This window comes from Lygodium microphyllum, chromosome 5 (genome assembly GCF_053477565.2).
Source record: "Lygodium microphyllum isolate KBCC chromosome 5, Lygodium_microphyllum_v1.1.10, whole genome shotgun sequence".
In the NCBI taxonomy this organism is placed as follows: Eukaryota; Viridiplantae; Streptophyta; class Polypodiopsida; order Schizaeales; family Lygodiaceae; genus Lygodium; species Lygodium microphyllum.
Genome location: NC_141139.1, coordinates 142,673,910 through 142,697,585, shown reverse-complemented (window position 1 = coordinate 142,697,585; position 23,676 = coordinate 142,673,910).

The following is a 23,676-nucleotide window of genomic DNA, read 5'->3' as shown; positions in this document are numbered from 1 at the left end:
TCCTACCTCTAACTGTCATAGCATGAGACACACGAGAGGCATCCAAATTCTTATAGTTAACCTCTTCTTGCAGAAGAGCACTCTCAACATCAGATAATTTCAAGGTAGCAGTAGAGGCACATAATGCAGTGTGGAATACATCCCATGACTCATTAAGAGTACCAAGCAAGAAAAGAGGAGTCACATCCTCTGCAAGTGATGTCTTGTGAAGTCAAGTTCTTGAGTATAGCATGGAACTGGCTCAAGTGAGCAGACATAGTCACATTCTCCTTCATGCGCAGATCCATAAGCTGCTTCAGTCAAAACATCTGACTCGCTGGACTTTTCTTGTCATAGAGATTTTTGATCTTTTCCCACAATTACCATGCACTCTATTCTTCCTCAAAGACATTATAGTGAACCTATTTTGTGAGAGACAATACAATAGTGGACTTGCATAACTCATCAAGCTCAAGCCATTCCTCATCTGGCATAGTTGCAGGCAGATGCCCGCTTAACCTCAAAGGTTTGATCTGCGATTTTTGCACCAACACCTGCCAAATCAGGCTCTTCCAATAAGAGTAATTTGTACCATCAAGCTTAGTGATGTTGAAAATAGCATGATCAGTGGATGAACTCGCCATAATGCAGGCTGGAAGACTGTAGACAGTTCAAAACTACTTGCTGTTTACTGTAGAAAATGACCAAAAATCACCAAAATTGAGGAAAAATGGCAAAGAAAGTGGAACCAAAGCTATTTCCCACCAAGTACTAGTGAAAGTATATCATTTCATAGTGTTTCAGCATGAAAAATCCATGTCAATCCATACATATATGCTTGCTATAATAAATTTTAGATTTCAGTAAAAGAGAGCTAATAGTGCCAAAATCGGATCCCAAGGCAATCAGATACTGCCAAGACCAAAGCTGACATCATGCGGGCATAGCATAAGCATATGATGGTCGATAAGCATGAATCCAACACCCAAGTATTTCATACAAACATCTGCCAGTGAGTAGGCACACCCCCCAGGCAACGGGGCAAAGTGTTCCTGCCACTACCAAAACTTGACACAACTAGGTGTCAGTTCACAAAGATATGGATCCAAAATTGAGACTTAGCTCATAAGCATACAATGAACCAAGAAATATGATGTATCATCCCAAAAGGTAAGAAGTCCCAAAGTCTCAAGTGTCTGTAACTGCTCAATAGCATGTAATGGCTCAATGCATAAAAGTACCACCTGCTCAATGTCTGATAAGCATTCAAGAATGCTCCCACTAGCACAAAAGCCATATGTATGAGCTCAAGAGCTCAAGCCAAGGCAAGACACAGTGCCAATGACATAAGTCCAAGACAATACATCAATAGTACATCCTGAACGTGTAGGCAGTAGAGCATTCATATGTAGCATCCATAAGCATGTAAGATATCAAGTACATTCCAAGATACAACTCTGGCAAGCCAATAAATAGCTCAAGTAAGCTCCGAGAAACCAAGGTCAAGCCAAGAATAAGCTCCAGTAGCAATAGGCTCGAAACAATGTAACTAGCATGTAGTAATGGCATAGGCTAAGCATGTCAAGACCGGTCAGACATAAGCAACATACGTGCCATAAGTACATCCAAGATGGAGCATCCAAATGCTTTGCAAAGCAAGCTCAAGCTCAAGCTCAACCAATGATCCCGAATCAAAACCAAGCTCTATGTCGAGCCCCAAGTGTAAATACATCACCATATATGTCCGAAACATAGCCCGAAAAGCATAGGCATAAGTATACATGAGTAAAATGACTTCAGCCCAACTGTGTATAGCAGTGATTTACTGTTCAAAACTGAGAATTTCAGCACCAAAATCAGCTCCAAATGGTTTCCAAACAATAGGCATACATTCCCCTAACATCCGGGCATCAAACGGGACCAACCGGGCATCAAATGACAATGCCAAACAAGCTGTAGCATCAAATGTCAATGTAACACTGTCATAAACTACATGTGGACTATTATGACAATCCCAAAACAGTGTTAAATTAGTCCAAATTCTATTCCAATACATCAACCATCAAAACCAAGCATCAAAACATGTTCATATGCCCGAAATGGAGCCTTTCCAAGTGCCAATGGAGGGGGAGAGCTGTTGTTGTGATTGTCAATGCTGAAGACACATATGGGAGGGCTATGTGATTCCGCCAACTATAAACACTAGTCTTGGGGCTGCAAAAAATGGTGGCCAAGATTCAGAGGGGTCCGGTTAAAGCCAAGGAAGGCCAAGCTTCAGAGGGGTCTCGGTTAAAGCCAAGGAAGGCCTCAAACAAGCTCCAGCAAGTCTTGTTCAAAGGCAAGTGAGATATGAAGCAAGGGAGCTTCAATGGTGGCTGCCCCAATCTTGTTTACATCCTGTGAAACCTGAGAACTGAAGTAAACCCTGAAGAAAATGATCAAATACATCTGATGTAATGCCCTGAAGGTGCCCAATAATGTCGGGAAGGTGCTCGGAAAGCCAAGGAGTGATGGGAGTTCAAAGGAGTCGGATATGGCTGCCGGGAAGGAGACCCAATGCAAGTAGGGAGTTGATGGCATAGGGAGTCTATGGGATGCTAAGAATGCCACGAACCAAGCTCAAGAGTTGGAAAGCAAACTCTAATACCAATTGAAAAGGAGCAACAGATCGAAGGTTGGACTCGAGAGCTATGGCGGGAGAGCAAGAGCAAGAAAGGGAGAGGCTAGAAATGGGAACTCCAACAATCACAATGTGTGATCGAGCCTTCCTTTATTCAATCTGTGACTAAAAGAATAAAGAATAAAGTGACGGTGATGGGCGCCCGCCACCTACAGTATGCAGTGGCGATGACTGTCAATGTAGTAATACACGGATGGCTAGGCAGAGGCGCCTTTATCCCCAACAAGGAGGAAGATATCCCAAAGATGACATTTAGCACAAGATATGGACACTTTGAGTTCCTGGACATGTCATTCGGGCTGACAAATGCTCCTGTCACCTTCAACAGGCTAATGCAGGATATCTTTAGGCCCTATCTTGATGACTTCGTACTCGTCTTCTTTGATGATAACTTAGTCTACTCCAAACAGGAAGAAGATCATGAACCCTAGCTTCACATTGTCCTTCAAACAATGAGGGCACACAAGCTTTATGCCAAGAAGAAGAAGTGTGCATTTTTCAAGCGATAGATTGAATATCTGGGATTCATCGTATCAGCGGAAGGAATTTCAGTAGATCCGGAGACGTTCTAGAATGGCCAACACCAACAACTATCAAAGAAATACGAAGTTTTCTTGGACTGACAGGATGGTATAGGGTCTTTATAAAAAACTATGCTTTGATTGCAGTGCCACTGACCGATCTACTGAAGAAGCAAACATCAATTGTATGGTCACCTACTGAACAATCTAGCTTTGATAAACTAAAGCAAAGCTTGGTATCAACACCCATCCTGAAACTTCCAGATCTTAGCAAGAAGTTTGAAGTAATAACGGATGCTAGCACACTTGCCCTAGGTTGTGTCCTTATGCAAGAAGGTCATCCTGTAGCATACTCTTCAAGGAAACTGAAGAGCCATGAGAGGAATTATGCTACCCACGATCTGGAGTTGTTGGCTATCATCCATGCTCTCAAGCTTTGGAGACACTACTTCCTGGGTAACAAGTTTACCCTAGTGATGGATCATAAAAGTCTCAAATGGATCTTTACCTAGAATGAGCTCAATATGAGGCAACGTCGATGGATTGGTGTTGGAGGAATATGATTTTGAAATCAAATACCGGCCTGGGAAGGAGAATGTAGTTGCCCATGCACTCAGCCCTACAAGGCATTTCTGAATTCTCTGATTTTGCAAGATCCATCAACAGCCATATCTTTAGCCACAAAGGTATCCATACCAAAAAACCCAATACTTAAGCTAGCTAGAGAAGAGGCATGCCATGATCCAACCTATCAGAAATTGCTAAGGGAGATCCCTATCAAGGATCAAGACCCAAAGCTACAGGCAAAGTATCTAGAATTCTCTATTAATAGAGGACTTGTCTACTATAGAACGAGATTATGTTTACCGGCAAGCCAGTCACTAAAACAAAAGATACTTTGGGAAGCTCATGACTCCCCTTTTTTAGGACATCTTGGCTATGCCAAGACCCTCAATGCAGTCAGAAAGAGCTACTATTAGGAAAGGCTTAAAGGTGACGTTCTCAAATATGTCACAGAATGTTTGTCTTGTCAATGCATTAAGGCTGAACATGTAAAAATGCCAGGGAAATTGCAACCACTTGACATTCCTTAAATGAAATGGGAATTCATTAGTATGGATTTTGTTGTTGGCTTGCCCCAAGTTCAGGGAGGATACAACTCCATTATGGTTGTGGTTGATATACTTACCAAGGTTGCACATCTTATCCCTGCTAAGACAAACTATAAAGCCTCAGACATCGCAAGGTTATTTATCAAGGAAATATTCAAACTGCATGGGTTACCCACAAAAAGAAGAATCATCAGTGATCGTGACTCTCTCTTCACATCACACTTCTGGAGGGCTATCTTCGAGGCCATTGGGACTCAACTCTATTTCAGTATAGCTTACCATCCCCAAACTGATGGTGGACAAACGAAGCGAGTCAACCAAGTCATTGAAGATATGCTAAGGGCACATTGTTGCCGAGAACCCAAAAAGTGGATCCAATATTTTCCATTGGTTGAATTTGCCTACAATGTTTCTTATCAACAAAGCATTCAGATGACCCCTTTTCAAGCATTGTATGGGCACGATCATTGAAGTCCTTTAAACTTCTCGGATCCAACCTTGAGGGTTGAAGCCTCAAAGCAGATACTGGAAGATATGGATGACCAAATCAAGTCAATAAGATAGGACATCCAAGCCGCCAAGGATAGACAGAAGGCATACGCGGATTTGAAACGTCAAGATAGATCCTTCGCTGAAGGAGACATGGTCTTCATTCGCGTACACCCAAAGAAGAGTTCCCTATCCTTGGGTGAATGCAAAAAGCTAAGTCCAAGGTATTGTGGACCCTACAAGATTCTCAAGTGCCTAGGGCCTAATGCTTATAGGTTACAACTCCCCGAGAACCTAAAAGTTCATAATGTATTCCATATCAGCCTACTGAAGAAGTATGTGCCTATCCCTAGTCATGTGCTTGATGATCAACAAGTTCTAATGCCTAGCCCAGGAGTCCTTGAGCTACGGCATGACAGGATCTTAGATTTTAGGAAGAGGCATTCGAGATCCAGAACCTTAAGAGAATACCTCATCCAGTGGAAAGATTATCCCGAGGAGGATGCCACTTGGATGGATGAAAGTGCTCTCAACCAACAATACCCCTAGCTCTTCTCGAGATGAGGACATCTCGATTCCTCTAAGGGGGAGAGAATGTAATATTTCCACTATGAAATATTAATAGTCCTAGAACCCGCACATCTCGTGCAAAAGCAGTGCTAAGTGATCTCCCGCAACGGAATAATGTTAGTGGCTAAGTGCTTACCCCGTGTGCTTCAATAAACAGCTCACCGCATCGAGTGTAGGAGGCCGAGGCTCAAAACCCATAGTCCGCACGGGAACACCTCTTCAAGGAGGGGCAAAAAAGGGGGGGGAAATGGATAATGGTTAAAGTTGTGGCAAATTTTTTAATTAATAACCCCTCCCTTCTCAGCCGATGCATGGCAGTGGAGAGGAGTGTGAGAAGTCCTTGTGAGGTGGAGAGCATGGGGGAGGGAGAAGGCATGCAAGTATGCCACGGGGGTGGCTATTCCCCCCCCCCCCCCCCCCCCCCCCCCTTAAAGGCTATATAACCTCCCCCTTAAGCTTGGGGGGAGGGGAGAGATGGATTGCTGCCGCATGAGGAGGACGCCGTGCTCCTTCACGCCGCCATATTGCTACCGCCAGGCTGCGCGCCCTGCCGTCCCCATCTCCATCTTCGTCATAATCATCATCACCGTCATCAACATCATCACCCTCTCCTATTCATCATCACTCTCTCTCCATGACTTCATCCTGACACAAGAAGCTTGGAAGCTTCCTTGGAAGCTTCTTTTGAAGCTCTCCATAATCCTGGTTCACCCCATGCTTTCGGGTTTTCAAAACCATAACTGCAAGGCCCCAGTTTCTACGTGGGAGAGAATTATCGGCCTAATAGGCAGTTTTGGAGATTAAGAACAAGGGCCAGGAGAATTGCTGAAATGAAAATTACTGCGTCAAATGGCCCCCAAACAAAAGACATAAGGTGCACACGCGGGAGCTTCTACTCCGAGTTTGCGTGTGAATAACACCCCAAACCTCAATACCCAGGTTCTTAGAAATTGATTTCACATGGAAAGAATGCATTTAAGCATGTCTTTAATACACGTAGTCGAGTTAAATATATTTGGAAATTTTAAACGCAATTATCCATTTGTTTAAGAAGTTAATGCATGTCATGCCTTTGAACAATACTTGCACTCCCAAGTTGCAATCCCAAATGCATATTGCATAGGTTAAAAGGAGGAATTGTCCAAATGCATCCTTGATTTCCTCATGAAAAAGAAACACTGCATAATGCATTTAGATAGTAATCTCCTAGCTGTGATTCGTATGAGATAATCATTGACGTTCATAAAATATTGTCCAAGTAGTTGCATTGCATGAAAGGGATTTATGTACCATGCATATTGCATGCGATGTAAATTACATCCTAGGTTGGGTTGAATGCTGTAGGACGGATTAAGTCGATAAATAGTCCTATGTCATTCACTCATGCATGAACTTCTTTTATCGAAGTTGTTTTAGAAAAAGATGCATTTCATATTAAAGCCTAAATTCTTTTGCATTAAACGAAAGGCTTATAAGCATAGTTCTTGATAAGTCAATGTAGATTTTATACAAGTTAGCCCTAAATTGTCAATCATTAAAGCTTGGTTCCATTGCATCATTTTAGTTTTAGCACGAGGGAAAATAAATGATCATTGAAATCTTTTAGCTACATAGAAGGAAAAGTCTATGAATCACATATTTGCATGGAATGTTATATCTTGCAATTATTTACATCTTTTAGGACAAATATTAGCATTTCTAAGAAAAGATTGCTTCTTGTCGCAAGACAAGTAGATCAATTTAGGTAAATCACTTGTAATGGCATATTCCACATGGGATTCATAAAAGCATAAGTAGTTAGTACGACGAATACCTCAAAGGCTAGGTAGGGTTAGTTACGTCAAAAACTGCCTAGTATCGCACTTGGGATGCCAAGTCAAGACTTCCAATTCCCAAGGATCCTACCCACATTCACGGAATGTTAGGGTTAGTTAAATGCAAGAACGATCTAGGGTTCTTACCCTAAGGATCGATTGGCCAAATACTAGACTGCCATTTGAAATTAGGAACCCTAGGGCCAAACGTCGTCGGCCTAGTATGGTTAGGGTTGGGTTGGGTCAAGAAGACATCCCAAACCCTACATCTTGACCAAACGTATTTCTTGACCAAGGAATGCTATTGATGGGAGAAATGATCCCACAAGTTAGGTGCGACACTTGTCTTGTGCAACAAGTTGCAACGTCGCATGGCTTTGTGTTTAAATAACAACATAGATTTGCCGCTCCTTGGAACAAGGTTGGAAGGATCTAGTACAAGTCTAATTTGCAAGAGGATGAGTAGATATCCTGCTACATCACCCTTCTTTGAGGGTGATTTGCCAAGTTAGGGTAATTATGAATTGCCTAGAGCGATTGACCCCGCCTGTTAGGGCGACGAGGTTGCCCAGGATTTACTGTAAGGAACCTAAGGTGTTTGTTAATTTGGGATAACAAGGCATAAACCCTAACCCAACGATAAAAGGGTAAACAAACAACAAACCCTTACGGATCTTGCCAAGTGGCAATTGATCCCGGATCGAATGTTGGATGCATTCGGAGAGAAGGATTCGCACCTTAGCAGTTGGCCAAACAAATGACCACTGGATTGATTGTGTTTGTACAGCTAGGAGCACTATTTGTACTTCTTTGCTCAACGAACTAAAGCTGGAAAAATAATTAATGCTTCAAGTTGAAGGCCTGGAGGGAGAGGCAGCATCAGTTACCCTCGACTATCTGCTTGACCCGATCGAAGGGGGTTGTTAGCTGCACCGAGTATGTGGACTGAACCCGCCGTGAGAGGTCTCTTCGTGGGTGCTACTTAGAGCAAGAGCACGCTTGGGTGCCAGCTCTGGCCCCGTAAATCCCTTGCCTCCGGGTCCTGCACAAGAGGCCGACATGACTCGGGATTGGATCTCAAGGCCCGCATACTAGTCTATGGGCAGAAACTTGGATTAGTAATCCCTGAGGATTGTTGGATTGCCTTCGGGCGGATTATGGAGCCTTCGGGCTGGATTATGGAATAGCCTTCAGGCTGTATTATATGATGTATTCCAAAGACTGATAAATAAGATCAATTGTTGAAAAGGAACTTTTTTGACATTTTTTTTCTATGTCAGTGCTTAAGTTACGTGAAGGAACCAGTGATTCATTGATTAATTAAGGAAGCTGTTTTTGCTTGTCAAACTAAATGTGGTAGGTAATTAGATAACTAAAGAAACCCTAAGGAAAGTGAGGTGGATGTGACCATGGGTCCGTCCTACGGAAGGGTGGTCCCAATTGGCCGAGAACTTTTCTCAAAGGAAATTGACAGCAATGAACGATGACCTAGAATCTAGAGTGCTAGAGTCCTCGATTTATGTTGTTTTAGGGGAACTGAATGGGACTATGCCTTACGGGCAGAGAGGTCGAGCTTCGCATCCCTCTCGTTTCCCATTCTCCTTGAACCAAGTGCAGCATGAATCCGCTTCGACCCTGACATTTCTGTGTAAAGTAGTTCGCGACGCTAGTTACTCTCTAGGAACTTGACCATTAGGGAAACCCTGATTCAGGTCGATCCTAAGTGGGAACGGTCGGAATGATTCTGCTTTGTGGTAGACTCGGGAAGACCTAGATCGCAAACCCCATGTCATTCCATGGGAGTGCTGGGTGGCGCTTTCTAGACTCTCTTCTCGATGGGTTGCTAAGACATGTCCTACGAGTGAACATGTGGACACGTTACATAGTAAGCATACTAAGAAAATTTTGTTCATCGCATGTATCTTAGGTGATCGACTAAAATTGCACTTAGAAGCCATTAATTTGCACATAAATTGCATAGATATTTTGTGCCAATACATACGAACAGTTTCAAGATTACGCATTAAACTATAATTAAGCCAAACAAATTTTATGCATCCGTATCTTGGTTGAAATCATAGGAAATCTCATTATATCTCATAAAATATAGATTGAACTTGTGTTAAAGTATGTATGGGGATAGTGCATTTGCATCAAATAAATTCACAAAATTATGATTTAAGCACTTGCATTAGAAAATGAAAAATAGACTTTTTGCATTGGAAATTATACAATAGTTTTGAAGGCTTTTTGATAACTCCTTCAAATTGCACTTATATTATGCACTAAATAGAATGTGCTTGTGAAGCTGCACCCATGAAAAAGAAAAGAAGATGAATGCATACCCCACAAGTAGGTGAGCTGATTAAAACTTAGAATAATTTAGCCTTAAAGTTAGGTGTAAACTATGGTGAAATAAAGTTATTAGTCAATTGAACAATTGGAATAAGGTTTATGAAGTTTAGATTTAAACCTAGATTCCACACCATATAATAGTAGTTAGCTATTAATCAATGATTGAGAATCATCGAATTCTTTTCCTCGTGAGAAAAACTACTAGTATCAGTTGTGTTGGCCAATATCTCGTGACCCATGTAACTTCTCATAAAGTTGCGCAGATTGTATTAAATTATCCTTACTAAGCCTTAAGTTTGCTATGATTTCTACTATGAAATCACGAAGGGTATTTGATATGGAAAAATCCTAACATAAGTCTCCTAGGAAGTTGAAAGGATTACAAACCCTATAATCTTAGGAGTAAAGGATTTATTTTCAAGCCCTATCTTGCCTGAAGCTGAAAGGAATTCAAAACCCCTAAGTAACTTTATGAGTTACACGACAAACCCTAATTCAAGGAATGGGTAGGATTTTAATGTAGGGAAGTCAATGTCCCAAATTGCAATCAACATTGCAAGGATACTCCTTCATTCAAAAGAATGAGGAAATTCAGTTAGGCTATCTCTGGAAAACTCAGACGATAACGGGAATAAAGTAGTCAAGACTAGATGCTATCAGATCAAATAAAAAATATCGTTGATAGAGATAATAAAGAATTGTCTAGTACAAATTGTGCACTTCTGCTTGTGATTATACTTAGGATCACCTGTTTGGAAAGGAGATATCTGATAGAAAGACTGATAAATAATTCTTCAAATTAGATTCAAGGTGAATACCTAGGAGAGGCACACTGAGCAGCCCTAGCTAGCCGCCAACCCTATCCAAGGGGGTTTTTGATAGCCAAGTTGTTGGGAATGTTGACCAAACCCGTTGTGAGAGCTCTCTTTGTCAAAACATCTGTTTGAAGGAGGATGCTCGGGTGCCAGGGGGCTCTGGCTATAAATCCCCTATCTCTAGGTCCTACTCAGATGATCTGTGTGAGTTGGGAAGAAATCTCGAGGCCCTATTACTAGTGCAAGGGTGGAAACTTGTAGGAAAATAAGATACATCCTTACGGATTGCGGGAATCATCCTATGGATGAGATTTGTATCCTAGTTGAAATTTTAATATAAAGTTTACTTTCAAGGAATTTGTCTAAATTGTTTTTCTGTCAATGCAAAAAATTACATAAAGGAATATGTGACTAACGGGTGGTTAATTAAGAAAACTGCTTGTATGTGTTACCACTTATGTGCCCTTATGTAAGTAGAAAACAAAAGCTATCAAGGGAAGTGGGTGGGTGGAACCCCCGACAGGTTCGTCCAATGGCAGGGTGGTCCCATAAAACTAGGAGGCTTCTTAAAATTCAAATCACGATGACGTATTGACCTTAGATAATGTAGGGTAGAACCTTGGCTCATATCGTTTTAGAGGACCGGAATGGGACCTTACCCTACGGGTAGAGAGGTTGAGCAATGCATCCCTCTCGTTTCCCATTCTCTTTTTGAACCAAGTGCGATATGAGTTCGCTTCAGGTCAGATGCTCTACACAAAGTAGATCATCTAAAGACCGATGCTAGAAAACTGTAGAATGACTTGACTGTTAGAAACCCAAAAAGATTCAGGTGGATCCTAATAGGTTGGACGATACATTTTGTTGCGGAGTAGACTCGGGAGTCACTAATCGACAAACCTTGTGACATTCCATGGGAGTGCCAAGAAATGTCCTTTAGATCAAACTCCCGATGGACTACCAAAACATGTCACGACCCAGGCACGTTACAGTTGGTATCAAAGCAAACCAACAAATAACATAATCAAGATAAGAATAAATTAGGTAGAGTGAAGTAATGTTTTCACTAGGATTTTCTTTAAATTTACTCACTTGAGGATTGTTGTTGCATCTAGACCTATGAGGCGTGGAGCAGATTCCTCATATTTCATATCATGTTCGAGACTGCTATGAGCTCCTCAAGCTATTGCTAAAGAACTGACATGATGGGGATCTTGGATTGCCTCTACAACCCTTCACTGCTATATGTGGAAAGCCATTGGACTTGGAGTGCAGGTTACTGCTACATAGATGCCAACTAATTTAATTATCTTCAAAATAATCTGAAGAGGCTAAAATGGTTGGAGGACTTGAAGATTATCAAGTTATTCATCTTCCATGAGGCACGTGTGAACTCGATAATCGTGCACATCGAACACAGACAGGTAGAATAGACTCACTACATCTATGAAGAGGTGGTCAAAGTCTTGCCGACGTATAGAATTAAAGTAATGGGGCGATACAAACATCATGGCTATTAGAAGCCCTGAACTTCCCATAACTTACCGCTTCCTAAGAATCCATTCCCCAAATCCATATTACTACTCTGTCCCCCTAAAGAATCCAATAAGGAATTGTTCTCTTAGTGTTGATGTATCTTTTGAACAGTTATCTAGCCTATCTCTATCTCCCCTGAATGATTGTACTTGAGTCCTATACCTCTTCTAAATAAAGCAGAATTTTATGATTATCTATCTTGTTGCACAATGTTGAAATATGTGTGATTTAATCATAATCTATGCATTGAGACAAGTTGTGAAGAGATGTGTAAATGTGTAATGAAAGAAGCTGAGGGGAGAGAGAAAGAGAGTTGAGGAGAGAGAAAGAGAACAAGAAGAAGAAGGAAGAAGACTAGAAGAGGAGAGAGAAAGAGAGGAAAGAGGAGAGAAAGAAGAAGAAAGCCATGGAAGCTGGAGATGAAGGTGAAGAGTGTGATCTTGATAATAACTGGTTGCCCTAATCTGGGGCTCTTACACCTTAAATACCCCGGTTAATGTGACGGGGTGTCTAAACCCTAGTCGATGTGTATCCCACTTGTTACAATCCATCCCCACTCGAAAGGTTTTTGCCCTCAAAAACAAGGAGAAATAGAGGGGAGTGACGGTTGGGCTAAGGGAGGGTTGCCGAGTACTACTCAGAGCCCTTTGACAATGAAGAATAGGTGTGGAGAGACTAGGGACAACATGCAGTCTTGGACCGGTCGACTGAAGTAAACTGGTCATAACTTTTGATAGGCAGCTCCAAATGGGGCGTACTATATGTCGAAACGGAGCTTATGACAAGTACTTTCAACTTATGTAGAATGCACATGCATTGGATTTGAGTAAGTACAAAACTGTTCTAAAACAATGTGCAATCTGCGGGCGGGAAGTGGGCAATTTGGGTCATGACTGGTTAGTCTTCTAGCCGTTGGGGTTCATGGAGGTAGGAAAATTCATCGAGGATGGTTTCTGGGCACCAAGAGGCTTCTTCCAAGGGTAGGCCTTGCCATTTGATGAGGTATTCTTTGATGGATCGGGATTGTAAGTGCTTATCTCGCTGCCCAATGATTGCTTCAGGAACATATTGAGTGATGCCCTCTTCATCGATGGGGGGAAGTTCTTCCACATAGTCCACTCAGGAGCCTACAAAGGGTTTCAGCTGACTGACATGAAACACATTGTGGATTTTGGTGGTAGGGGGAAGTTCCAAGCAGTAGGCCAAGTCGCCAAATTTCTTTAGGATGCGGTATGGGCCATAGAAGTGGTGGGCTAGCTTGTTACTACTGCTCTCTTTGAGAGTGGAGTAGCGGGACTTAAGTACTTTCAAAATGACCAATTCCCTTCTTGGAATTCCAAATGCCCGTGTCTTTCATCAGCATAGAGTTTCCTGTGTGTTTGGGCCTTCTGAAGATTCATTTTGCATTGATGAAGTAAAGCTTGCATGCGATCCAATTCAGCTTGACTCTGAGGATTGATCTTATCAATAAACAAGAGTAGGAAGGGGAACCTTATACCCATATAAGACCTCAAAAGGGGAAACTCCAATGCTAGACTGTGTGGAGTTATTATATGCAAACTCAGCTAAGTGAAGCCACGTATCCCAACTATGCTATACATCATGGCAAAAGTGCCTCAAGTATGTCTCAAGTCATTTGTTCACTCTCTCAGTTTGGCCATTAGTCTGAGGGTGGTATGCAGTGGATGGAGCAAGCTTGGTCCCCATGGAGGTGTAAACTGTCTGCCAGAAGTTGCTCATAAACTTTGCATCTCGATCATGTATTATGACTTGTGGTAGGCCATGCAACTTGAAGACATTTTCCATGAACTGAGTGGCCACCTGAGAGGCAGTATATTGGACCTTAGTGGGGATAAAGTGGGCAGCTTTGGTGAGGCGATCAACTACCACATAGATATTGTTCCACCCTTTCTTAGTCACGGGAAGGCCGGTGATAAAGTCCATTGTGATGTGAGTCCATTTCCCTTCAGGGATGGGGAGAGGTTGTAAGAGGCCAACGGGCCTAAGCGTACTATCCTTGTTCTGTTGGCATGGAACACATTTGGTCACAAAGTCCTTGACGTCCCTCCATAAGCCTTTCCAATGAAAGCTCTTGGCAATCTTGTCATATGTTTTGAAAACACCCAAGTGACTGGCAATGGGGCAAGAATGCATTTCTTCCATGATCTTCTGCGTGAAGGGGGAAGTGTGTGGGATGACAATCTTGCCATGGTGATCTGCTGTGGCATCCCAAAAGAATGACTCTTTTTTTAAGCGATCAGTCAAAGGTGCTGCAATGGTGGCATAGTGCTTAATGAAGTGTCTGTAGAATGAGGAGAGACCAAGGAAGCCACGCAAGGAGGTGGTGGTGGAAGGAGTGGGCCAATCCTTAACACATTGCACCTTTTTGGGGTCAGCCTGTATACCATTTTTGCTTACAATGTGTCCCAAGTACTCCACAAATGTCTGCATGAATATACATTTGCTCTCCTTAGCAAAGAGTCTGTATACCATTTTTGTTTACAATGTGTCCCAAGTACTCCACAAATGTCTGCATGAATATACATTTTCTCTCCTTAGCAAAGAGTCGATGCTCTCTCAATATGTCAAACACCCTCCAAACGTGTGCCAAGTGCTCCATAGATGACTTGCTGTGAATGAGGATATCATCAAAGAAAACAAGCACGAACTTGAACAAAAAGGGCTATAGGATTTTGTTCATGAGGCTTTGAAAGGTGGTAGGGGCGTTAGTCAACCCAAAAGACATCACAAGGAAATGGTAAAGTCCATGATCAATCCGGAAGGCCATTTTGACCTCATCTCCTGCCCACATACGAATCTGATGGTAGCCAGAGTGCAAGTCAATCTTAGTGAAAAAGCATGCCCCTTTTAACTCGTCCAGCAAATCATCAATCTGTGGGATGGGGTAGCGGTTCTTCACTATAATCTTGTTCAAATCTCTGCAGTCAACACACATGCGGAAGGAGCCATCTTTCTTTTTTACTAAGAGAACAGGGGATGCATAGGGGGAAGAACTCGGTTCGATGAAACCCACCTCCAGCAACTCCTTGATTTGCTTTGCAACCTCTTCACGCTCACACTTGGAGAGTCTATAGGGGGTTTTGTTCACTGGCTTGGAATGGGGTTCTAGGTCAAGTGGGTGGTCCACTTGTCTCTTGGGAGGGAGGGATGTAGGCATCTAAAATAAGTCATTGTTTTCCTCAAGTAAGGTCTGCAAGGCAGAGTCATATGATATTGTGGGGGGCTGATTAGAATTGTACTTATTTAATTGCAAAACAAATATCTGTGAGCATTTCTTAAACTCCTGTTTGAGTTGCTTTGCTGTAATGAGCTGAAAATCAACATGGTCTCGAACTCCCTCTAGCTGGATAGACTGTCCATGCATCATAAACTCCATGTAAAGCTGAGAGAAGTCCATAGCAAATTTCCCCAATTGTTTTAGCCAATCACAGCCCAAGACAACATCAATGGGGCCCATATCTAGGGCAATCAGACAAACTAGTGCCATATAATTTTCAGCCAAGCATAAGGGAACTGCTGGATATACATGTGTGCTAATTTCTTCTTCTCGATTTGCTACTTGGACCTTCAAGGGGTGGTGTAATGCCATAGGAATACATTTCAACTGATCAATGGCTGATTTATTGACAAAACTGTGCGTGCTTCCGCTATCCACAAGGATAAAAACATGCTTCCCATTGATACTGCCTTGAATGTGAAGGGTACTGGGGCTACACGAACCTGTCCAAGCATCCAAGGAGATCGAGCAAAGGGAAGTGGGAGGTGGGTGGGATGTTAAATTAAGTATCTGTGAGGGTGAACCGCTCGGGTAAAAGGGAAACCCATCCTCCAGGTCATAGAACTGCTCATGATCAACATCCTCCACGGGCTCAATCTGGTCAATGGCCAGGTCATCCTCCTCATTGTGCCAATCTTCCATGACATGCATGCTATGAACTTTGACCTTAGCTGACTCATAGGGGCATTTGGATGCATGATCAGTAGTATACTTATCTCCACATTTAAAGCGTAGGCCCTTTTCTTTCTGTTCTTTGACAACATCTGGGGAGATGAACCGTTGACTACTGGATCCATGGGAAGGTGATGCAGTGGACTGTTTATTTTCAGCATACCGATTTTCAGCCATAGAGCTCGAGGCTATCCCAAAAGCCCGTTTTTCTTTAAGCATGGAAGGCAGGGCAAGTGGGTACTTTGGGGCTATTATTAGGCATAGAAGAGCCTCGAAAACCACCTCCGTATGGGGCTGATCGTGAAGGGATGTGGGGAGGTCCAACACCTTGCTGAAAATGCTCATTCTTACGGTACTTTCTTGCATATCTCTCGGTCAGTTCGATTGCATCAAACAGTGTAGTGGGTTTTTGGGCCATGACATCAGCTAATAGACTCGGTTCCAACCCATAGATGTACTTGTGCAATTTAGCATTGTCACTAATGCTTTCCACATACATGGTCAAGTTCATGAATTGATTGGTGTAGTCACGTATAGTGAGGTTACATTGGTCAAGAGTGTACCATCTTCTTGCCAACTGTTCTTTTTCCATAGGGGACACAAAAACTTGGACCATATGCATTTTGAAATCTTCCCAATCAATGAACAGCTGATTCTCCTGATTGATATAGCGCCACCAAGTGTGGGCAAAACCTTCCAAGTGGAGTGAAGCAAAAAGTATTTTCTGCTCATCAGTGCTGCAGGGGTAGATGTTGAAGTAGGACTCCAACTTGGACGCCCATTCTTCCAGGTCAGATGGTGAGGGAGATTGCCCATTATACTTTGTGAGAATGACCTTGTCACGCAAATCACAGGGGCCATGCTGCCCATGAGATCCATGCATCCCGTGGTGGCCATACATGCCCTGCTGTCCATACATCCCTTGTGGTGCATTTGGCCCATGTTGTCCATTATAGCCATGCTATCCATGATTGCCAGGCTGGCCATTTGTACCATATTGTCCTTGATGGGGCTGATTCATGTGTGGTGCATGGGGGCTCCTAAGTAGAGCGGGTGAAATTCGACCCAAGGTAGGGGAAGGCCTCAAGTGAATGTTGTCGGCATGGTGGACAGGGGAATTCAATAGGGGCTCATCATGCATGTGAGAGGGTTCCCCAATCTCATAGGTAGAAGGGGAAATTCCCTTAGTGCCAAGTACACCCTATGGTCCATGCGACGGTTCCTGATGTGGAGGGCGTCTAGACTCATGTCTAGAGTCATTGGTCTTCTCTTGGGATGAAGCGGTCGCTAATTGAGCAACAAGAGCAGTGAGTTGTTCCAAGGTCTATTGGGTCTTTGAGTTTGAGATGGCCATGTGCTCAATCGCTTCATCAAACTTAGACATCATCTGGCGGTGGTTGGTGACCATATCATTGTGGCGTTCCATATGACGGAGCTCATGTTGACAGAGGGTGTGATTAAGAAGGGTATACGGGTTTGTTTCAATCATATCCTCCTGTATATCACCATGGTAATCTTGCGCTAAGCTTGGTTCCTCATTCATGGAGGTCCGGGAGTCTCTAATCTCCCTCTGGAGTTCCTCTTGGGCCTTGCTTTTGCCTTTTTGGCCAGCCATTTGGATGCAGTCCACAGGACCTACTGTCAGTAAAAAGGGCGTAACTCTTAGTAGGAAACTCTGATTGCTGAGGTTTTGGGATCAAGTCGGAGAGGACGATGGCCTCTTTGAGACGAGCTATTAACCTTCATGATAGAAAATGATCAGAATTTTTTGTGGGGTTTTACAATGGCTGTCCTAGTCTGCAACCTGTCCACAGTGACCCTAGTGCACAAAAATGGGCATAACTTTCACATCTTAACTCTGATTGGGGAGATTTTTTATTCAAACCAGAGGGGACGAAGCCCTCTTTGAGATGAGCTATAAGGTTTACCCCCAGATTTAGGACAAATTTTTTTGCAATTGGATCTTTGTGACAATCCTGCAAGACTATGACAAAAAAACACTGTCTATCCATTAGTGCCAATGTCTGACATGAATAGAGCACAAATCAAGGGGCCTAATCTGACACCTCAATAGCATCTTGAGCATACTGAGCATAATCCTGAGCATCATTGCATACCCATCAACTCTGCCATTCATGCATAAGTACATTCACTACCATACATCTCCATAGATTGCATGTACCTCACGTGGCATACATGGGTGCCATTATCATTGTGGGGTATTCAAGAGGGATCATTGGGGTAGGGAAGTGTGGCTTATGGAAGTACCTGCACCTGCAAACTGTTGAGATATCGAGCTCCACTCGTGATATGCCAGGGTGACCGTTGTGCATTTATGTCACCGATGTGTCAGTTGCAGATGTGGTTGGTACACCGCCCATGAATAATAGCTACATGATAGCTATCCTTATCTACTCTAGTTCGTGGCTCAGTTAGTATGCCACCTTAGTTAGTTGAGTTTGGTTTGAGACCCATATATAGGGTTCTTCTATTTCTTTGTACTAGACTTCTTTTTGGCTTACACAACTAAGAAGAGGAAAACTGTTTTCAGCCTCCACCCTTGTGTGTATTCCCCCATTGTGCAAGCAAGAAAGCTACAAGTGAGACTCCTTCCTTCTCTCCCACAATCTTGACATGGTATCATAGCCTTGTTCATGGTAAGGAGCTCAAGAAAGCAAGCCAAGCTCACGGTGTTCTGGTAAGAGGAGCAGTGTTGCTTTCATTTTCTATAGGTAGCACAGCTGGAAATTGCAAGAGTGCATTGTCTCAGGTTGAGACGCCCTTCGCGGTGAAGCAAGAGGGCAATATATGCTGCAGGATAGGGCTTTAGCCCTAGGCGACCCTGTTTTTTTGATTTGAGGCCATTTCATGGCCTATTTTGGAGGCGGAAGTTTTCTGCACGCACTCAGGAAAAGGCCCAGTTTTATGCTGTGCGACCACTGTTCTACAGGTCGGTAAAAAGTTACTGTAGAAATTGCATTGTATGCTTGTGTGCAGAGACATTGGGAGTTACAGAATCATCCTTGTTGCCTATTGATGCAAAATCCTCACTAGGAAGTGACTGTGTGGTCAAATACCACTTTCGTCAGTTTTGCAGATTAGCCCTTGTGAGGCTGAAGCTGTGTTCTTTGCAGTGACAGAACTTTTTGCAGTGTTCTGTAATGGCATCTGATTCTCTCTCACAGATTGTCACTGAAAAGCTTGACAAGAACAACTTCCAAGCATGGAAGTTTAGAATGACGAATTTCCTTATGGGAAAAGGATATTGGGAATTTGTTGTAGGAAATGAAGAAGAACCAGTTCTTCCTGATGTTCCCAATCAACAGCAAATGCAGGCATTTAAAGCGTGGCATGAGAGAGCCAAGAAAGTTATGTATTGGCTGTCTATCAGCATTTCAGACTCTATGATTGTGCATATTCAAGATGCCAGTACGCCAAAGGAGGCATGGGATACTCTGTCAAAAATGTATAGCACAAATACACAAGCCAGGAAAATGCAGCTCAAGCAAGAGTTGCACAATGTGCAAAGAGAAAATATGAGCATCAATGAATACCACATGAAGGTGAAGAAGATTGTAGATGCACTTGCTTCCATTGGGTCGCTAGTGGAAGATGATGATTTAGTTTCTGTGACCTTGAATAGTCTAGGAAAGGATTATGCACAGTTCCGAACATCCATTTCTGTCTGTGAAAGATTTCCTGATTTTGAGGAGTTGATTGCTCTTTTAATTTCTGAGGAGCAAAGAAATGGTGGTGCATCTTCTTCAGGAGGAACTTCAAAAGAAGCTGTCTTCTACTCAAATGCTGGAAGAGGTAGAGGCAGAGGTAGAGGAGGCCAATTTGGAGGCTGTGGTAGAAATTAGAATATGCAGCAAACTCAAGAAAACCAATCCTATGGAGGAGGACGTGGTAACTCTAGAGGCAGGGGGAGCCAAAGAGGTCGTGGTGGATGGCAAAGAGGCCAAAATGCAAACAGCAATGTTGAATGCTATTACTGTGGTAAAATGGGTCATATGGCGAAAGACTACTATAAAAAGCAGAATGACATCATGAATGGAAAATTGCAATAAGGAAATTATGCATCTTCTAGTAGACAGGGTGATGACAGAAATGAGCATTTGTTTATGGTGCAGCACATGAACAATTCTGTGACAAGTGCAGAAGAAAGCAACGATGTATGGTATGTTGACTCAGGTGCATCAAACCATATGACAAGTCATGCAGAATGGATGGAGGATGCAAGGAAAATGGAAAAACCAGGATTTGTGGAGACTGGTGATGATATTGCACATCCTATTGTGCAGATTGGAAAAATTCATTTGTCTATGCAGGATGGGAAAAAGAAATACCTGTCAGATATATTTCATGTCCTGAATATCACCAAGAATCTGGTTTCTGTTGGTCAAATGGTTGAGCAGGGCTTGCAGGTCAGATTTAATCCTCATGGATGCTTTGTTGAGGATATGAAAAATAAAGGTCGCTTGATAGCAAAAGGAAAGAAGAAGGACAGAATGTTTACTTTGGATGCAGAATGCCTGAATTGAGTGCATCAATGTTTGCACATGGGACTGGTGTAGTTGCAGATATTGTTATCTGGCATAAACACATTGGTCATGTTAATGTACAGCGACTTTAATCAATGCAGGCCCAAAATATTGTTGCAGGATTGCCTAAATTCAAGGTTGCAGAAATGCATAAGGTATGTGAAGCCTGTTAGTTTGGAAAACAGGCAAGGAAACCATTTCCTAGACATGTTCAAGAGAGTGAGAAGCCATTGGAATTAATCCACTCTGATGTGTGGACTACTAAAGCTGCATCTCTTGGAGGCTGTCATTATTTTGTCAGTTTTATTGATGACTATAGCAGAAAAGTTTGGGTGTATTTTATGAAAAAGAAAAGTGAAGTTTTTGGGCATTTCAAAACTCTTACCAAAACAGAAAATGAAAGTAACACTGCTCCTCTTACCAAAACACCGTGAGCTTGGCTTGCTTTCTTGAGCTCCTTACCACGAACAAGGCTCTGATACCATGTCAAGATTGTGGGAGAGAAGGAAGGAGTCTCACTTGTAGCTTTCTTGCTTGCACAATGGGGGAATACACACAAGGGTGGAGGCTGAAAACAGTTTTCCTCTTCTTAGTTGTGTAAGCCAAAAAGAAGTCTAGTACAAAGAAATAGAAGAACCCTATATATGGGTCTCAAACCAAACTCAACTAACTAAGGCGAAGAATGTGAATCACATGCCAGATGAGCTGAGAACCAAATATTAGTGGACCTGGAGCATCCTCTAGCAGTGGTTCACATTCTTCGCCATGGACAGGCAGATTGAGATCAGGAGAATCTTCTCAAAGCAATGCAGATAGTGGTATGCAAGTATCACGAAAAGGAAAACAGAAGGTTGATCAGCCCATGTTTGATGTGAATGCAGGTCACTCTTATGTGGATGGTGAATCCAGTGGCTCAGAACAAAGCATTGATGATGAGTTGGGTATTCCTTCTATTGTTACACCTGGAGTAAGGAAGACCAGGGATGTTTTGAGAGCACCTGGGAGTGAACCTACTTTGCGCAGGTCTGCCAGAGCTAGGCATCCTGTGGATAGGCTGAAATATGATGGATTTACAGCCATTTACTATGCATATATGGTTAAAGTGATACAGGAACCAGAACCCACTTCTTTTGAGGAAGCCATGGGAAAAGAAAAATGGGAGAAAGCCATGGATGAAGAAATGGATGCCTTGGAAGCAAATGCTACATGGGAATTGGTACCTTTGCCTAAAGGTAAGAATGCAATTGGCTGTAAGTGGGTTTATAAGGTGAAGCACAATGCAGATGGTTCTGTGAACAGATATAAGGCAAGATTAGTAGTCAAAGGGTATGCACAAACATATGGCATTGACTATGAAGAAACATTCAGTCCGGTTGCAAGGATGGCAACCGTAAGAGCAGTCATTGCTATGGCTACATCAAAAGGATGGTCTTTACATCAGATGGATATAAAGAATGCCTTCTTGCATGGTGATTTGCAAGAAGAGGTCTATATGGAGTAGCCACCAGGTTATGTGCATGCTGTTCATCCTGAGTTTGTTTGCAGGTTGAAGAAAGCATTGTATGGCTTAAAGCAAGCACCTAGAGCATGGTCTGACAAGATAGGACAGTATCTTGTCACTATTGGCTTTTAGATTTCCAAGGCAGATTTCTCACTTTATGTGAGAAAAATAGAGAAAGATATTATGCTGCTTGTCATTTATGTTGATGATTTGATTATCATAGGTGACAGTGATGAAGATATGCTTCATGTGAAAATGCTATTGAAGCAAAAGTTTGAGATGAAGGATTTGGGAGAGCTGCGTTATTTCTTGGGCATTGAGGTGATTAGATCACCAAGTGGGATACAGCTCTTGCAGAGGCAGTATGGATTGGACATACTGTCCAAATATGGGATGACAGGCTGTAAGCCTATTTCAGTTCCTTTGGAGCAGAATGTGAAACTGAGTACAGATGCAGGTGAGCTTTTGGAAGACCCTACTATGTACAGACGCATAGTAGGAAGTTTGATTTATATGACTATTACCAGGCCAAATTTGAGCTATGTTGTTCGATTGGTAAGTCAGTTTATGCAGGCTCCAAGGAAACCGCATTTGGATGCGGCTAGACGCATACTCAGGTATGTGAAGTCCACATTGCAGTATGGACTATTTTATGAGACTGGGGTTCAAATACAGTTGCATGGATACACTGATGCTGATTGGGCTGGTAGTATTTCTGATAGACGATCTACCAGTGGACATGTGTTCTCTTTTGGGAGTGTTGCAGTCACTTGGAGTAGCAAGAAACAGCCTACAGTTGCCTTATCGAGCACAGAGGCTGAGTACAGGGGCGCAGCAATGGCTGCATGTGAGGTAGCTTGGTTGCATAAGCTACTTTATGATATGCATCAACCTACAGATGGGCCAGTTGTCATTTATTGTGACAACATGAGTAGTATACACTTGGCAAATAACCCAATCTATCATGCTAGAACAAAGCACATTGAGGTGCATTATCACTATGTGCGGGAGAGGGTTTTACTAGGTCTTATTGATCTAGTTTATGTCAGCACAGAGGATCAGGTAGCTGACATATTTACGAAGGCATTGGGCGCAGAGAAGCTGCGCAAGTTCAGAGACCTGCTTGGTGTGCAGGAATTGAAATTGAGCTCGAGGGGGAGTGTTGAGATATCGAGCTCCACTCGTGATATGCCAGGGTGACTGTTGTGCATTTATGTCACCGACGTGTCAGTTTGCAGATGCGGTTGGTACACTGCCCATGAATAATAGCTACATGATAGCTATCCTTATCTACTCTAGTTCGTGGCTCAGTTAGTATGCCACCTTAGTTAGTTGAGTTTGGTTTGAGACCCATATATAGGGTTCTTCTATTTCTTTGTACTAGACTTCTTTTTGGCTTACACAACTAAGAATAGGAAAACTGTTTTCAGCCTCCACCCTTGTGTGTATTCCCCCATTGTGCAAGCAAGAAAGCTACAAGTGAGACTCCTTCCTTCTCTCCCACAATCTTGACACAAACAAGTATTGGGCTCCGGATCACCGGGAGGTGGGCAAAGTTCCCCTCGGGCAGGGTTGTGCATCCCTTCAGGGTCTTAAGTGGTAAGGGAGGGTCACCTCTCTTTTGTCTTACCACCTCGCCTGGCATCGTCCCTTTTCCTCAGCTGGAGTATACATGGTAGACATTTTTAATTACCAATCAGCATGAGATGCATTGGAAGGGAGACATTGGGCCTTTTCATGAGATGCAAGGAATGATGAGGGTTGGGGTAGGGGTTACCTTGGCAGTCCAG